The 3,871-nt window shown below is 43.2% G+C and overlaps 1 protein-coding gene across 4 annotated transcripts in view; it reads right to left on the reverse strand.

Moving 5' to 3' along the window:
• AMOT (angiomotin) overlaps positions 1-3,871 on the reverse strand; it is a 60,260-nt gene that overhangs the window by 44,085 nt on the left and 12,304 nt on the right. The window contains exon 1 of one of the 4 annotated variants that reach the window (XM_017857381.1): positions 2,765-2,893. The exons of the other annotated variants lie outside the window; for them this stretch is intronic. The gene's annotated coding sequence lies outside the window, so the exon portion shown is untranslated. Of the gene's footprint in view, positions 1-2,764; positions 2,894-3,871 lie in introns of those variants that run through there. 4 annotated transcript variants of the gene reach the window in all.

Below are 3,871 nucleotides of genomic sequence, written 5' to 3' on the forward strand. Positions count from 1 at the left end.
AAAAAAAAAAAAAAAAAAAAAAAAAAGAAAATTATTTAGTTCAACCCCATCACTGGACAGATGGGGAATGAGGTCCAGAAAGGGGAAGTGATCTGCCAAATATTAGAGTGGTAGTGCCAGGGTAGAATCCTTCTTTCCCAATTCCCATTTTCTGGCTTTTTCTACTACCATAATACATTGATTTCTGTGTACTGATATTCAGATTTCCAGCCTATTGGTCATAGAAAGTTCCAGAAAGAGACCTTTGGTACATTGTTTAATGTGGCTCTCCCATTTTTGTACCCAATTACCAGGTACAAAATGCTAACATCTAGGTATAAACAATTCATACCTAATGACTATTAGCCATTAAGGGAAACAATTAGAGTATGTGGATGGATCACTTCCACTATCACCACTACCAGGAATAATATCTGTCAGTGTGCACTGAAGACAAAAAGCTTGTTCATCCCCTAGCTCATGCCCAATTAACCTCATATGCTCCCATGTCCTGTGGACGCTTGTTCTACAGTTGGTATTTCTCAATCCAGGGAAGACAGATGGCTAAGTGCATGGGATCTGGATCCCAATAGAGGGAGTCTGGAGACCTCTTCTGCTGCTCACGAGCTGTGTAACTTTGCGCAAGTTACTTAATCTGCATGAGCCTGTTTTATTCTTGAGGTCACAAATAAATTGCAAAATACTGAGGTCTTCTCATTTTGGCGCAATAGGAATTACAAAGAGTCACTTCTCTACCTCCCAGTGAGATAAGCTGATCTTGTTAGCTTGTTACTTAAAGGATATCCATTTAATCTTTGCAATAAATTGCATAAAATTCATGGTGGAACTGGGACAAATAACCAAGAGCAATTAACTTTTAACTGGCATTCCAGATGCTAAAGCACATTCCTCACACACACACTCCATTTACCATTACTGTTCATTTATCCATGTTTACAAGGGATCTTCACTATAAGGGCTTTTTATAGCTATAAAATCATTCCAAACACTTTCTCATGGATATCTAATAACCTAGATCTTCCCAAGAGTCCTCAAACCTGTTCAAACCCTGGATTCTGTCGCTCAGCCCCATCTATGCCTCTGGTGTACCCACATTCTTCCAATCACATACATCTGTCATTATAAATAATTGCTGAATATTGAACAGGGCATGCGAACTCTCTGGGCAAAGAGAATTGACATGGTACTCATGAGTATAACTGGAAAGTTGCTGCCATACATAATATTTTTCCCCAGAGCTCAAAGCACTCATTCAATCAAAAGCCTGGGAGTTATTTATACATTTATTTGGTGAAGAGTTCCTATTTTCCAGTCTATGGATCTTCAGTTTCCTCACAGGTAAAAGACTATGTGCTCTTTTCTCTCTTTGAATGAGAGCTATTATAATTTCTACATGCCTACAGAGTTAAAATATAATGTCCTGAGATTTGTTGGGGCTTGTGTGCCTCTTTTCTGCTTTGTGGGCAGAAAAGAGGGGCTTAAGTTTCATGTTCTCCAATGCAGCTTTCAAATTTTAAGGGAAAAAAAAATCACTATATTAACCTTCATTTTTGTTCCCAGAATTTGCAAGTCCAAGGCCTGGAAGGTATTCTCTTTTAAAGACTGAACGCCCAGTTCTGAATTGGGCTTTCTCTCCACAGCTCCCCTGGGCCTCATCAAGCAACCCAGGCCTCTCTCTCAAACAAACTCGGCCACTGGCCTCCCTCCTGCCTGGAGACTGAAAGGCTCCTTCATTCCCTGGACAACAGCACGTGGCCTTCCAGGGACCTTGGGAAGGAGGAGACCATGAGGTCTCCAGAAGGAGGTCTCTGGGGTCAGATAAGCTGAGGATGAAGATAAACAGAGACAAGGCAGCTGCCCCTCAGTTCCCCAGACTGGAAAAGGAAGCAGATCTCAGTGCACTGTGATGTTGGGAAAACCAAGGCAGCCCGTCACTGGCTGGTTTGCAAACAAGCAACGGCTTGGGCAGTCGCAAAGGGAGAGAAAGCCCTTCAGTGAAGAACTCAATCTGGGCTCCAGCATCCACCCGTCAGGGAAAAGCAGGACGGAATGAACACTGGGGTGAAGCTCCCCCTGAGAAAAAAGGATTAAGGAATGACAGGGGGTAAGGCAGAGTGTGTGTGTGTGTTGGGCAGGGAGGTGGGGGAGGGATGTCAGAGGAAGCCAAAATACACCCCAAATTAAATAATAACAGTAAGAGTAATAACAGTAATAATAAAGGTGGCAGCCACGTGAGCAGCACACTCTCCAGGTCCTTCCAGCACACAGCAGCCTGAATCACTCCCCACTGACACGTTAACCAGGAACAACAAGCCGCCTGCAGACAACAGAATCACATGATTCCATGCAAGCCCTGACCTGCCTCCCACCACTTCCCTCCCTTCATCCTGCTCCTTCCTAAGGCTACCTGGGCAACTGGGGCTCTGCAGAAAAGGGGACATAGCATACATGCAGGACAAAGGCCAGTGACTAAAATCAGGATCCTCCCCAAAGTTGGAGGATTGGGGTGGGGTAGGGGGTACACTCCTCCCAGAGACAGTAGTGACACAAAGGGAAAGTAAAAGCCACTCCACCCAGCTGACATAGCACCTTCCACCCTGCCACATCCATGACTGGGAGTCCTCACCCTCTGCAGCCACACACACATGCACACATGTGCACGCAGACACACTCCACACACCTGGCACACACATGTGCAATCCTGCACATACACTCTCACCAGAGCAGGTGCCACCCAATAGCCTGGAACTCGACTGATCCTCACCACAGAAACTGCCTTTCCCAGGCTCTGCAATGGCGAATCGGTGAATCTGTGAATCCTGGAGCAGGCTGCAAATTCCTGATGGTTTCTCTTGCACAACCAGCTCTGCTCTGAACTACAGAGTTAGGTCACCCTTAGATTCCACTAAACAAGGATTTCAAGAAACCTCAGATCTGGGCATGATTTCAACAATTGAAAGGAGGTGGCTACTTTATAAACAGAAATGATTTAATTTTTAAAAGCAGTTGATAAATATATAAACCCAGGATGCAGAAAAGGTTCAGCACTTAGAAAGACAAAGATTCTGAAATTTTAAAATTCTTCAGATGGCTTGGCTTTGTTTCTCATCTGGAGTTCTGGGCATTCAAGGTATTTATTTTTTAAGTGGGGAGAGGAAGACATAAGAAAGATAAAGTAATAAAAGGATTGTTTATAATTTTGTTCATTTTAACAGCAGATCTCCAGCAGTTCACTGCATCTCTAAAAGCAAACAAATGTTTTCTTAACAGCAATTTGTTCAAAAAGCTTGCTTTGCATCCTGATCTGTAATTTGTGGATTAAGGGCTCAGAATGTAGTCTTCTAATTGGCTGCTGCTAGCAGCAGTTACTTGGAAAGGTACTCACAAACTGTATAGCTAGTTGGTTAAAGGAAATAGAGGAGGGAAAATGTGTCACCACCTTAAAGCAGTACACTTCTGGAAAGCAGTTCAACTACCTCCTTTTGCCAGTAATTTGTCAATAGGTGCCACTCCCTCACGTAGGGCCCTGCAACAATTTTACAGCCAGAATTTGCCTGATGCAGACCCACATTTCATATGGAGCATCCTCCCACTAGGGCCATTTTAGGTTTGCTTATTCATCAAGCATTATCAAGCACTCTGCTGCTCTCCCATAGAGAAAAACTTGTTACAGCAAAACTGTGTATTAAAATGTTGCTCAACAAGGGTAGATCAGCATGGGCTCTGTTGCTTTTGAGGACAGAAAGAAAGAGAAATCCACAGATAACTTAGGTGGGAGGATAAAAAAAAATGTATCTTCCTGTAAAATACATGCAGCTAAATTTCTCCGGTGGTTTAATCAGGATGGGGAAAAAAGAAAAAAAAGAAAAAA

Source organism: Rhinopithecus bieti, unplaced genomic scaffold, assembly GCF_001698545.2.
Source record: "Rhinopithecus bieti isolate Rb0 unplaced genomic scaffold, ASM169854v2 scaffold_46340, whole genome shotgun sequence".
Taxonomy (NCBI): domain Eukaryota; kingdom Metazoa; phylum Chordata; class Mammalia; order Primates; family Cercopithecidae; genus Rhinopithecus; species Rhinopithecus bieti.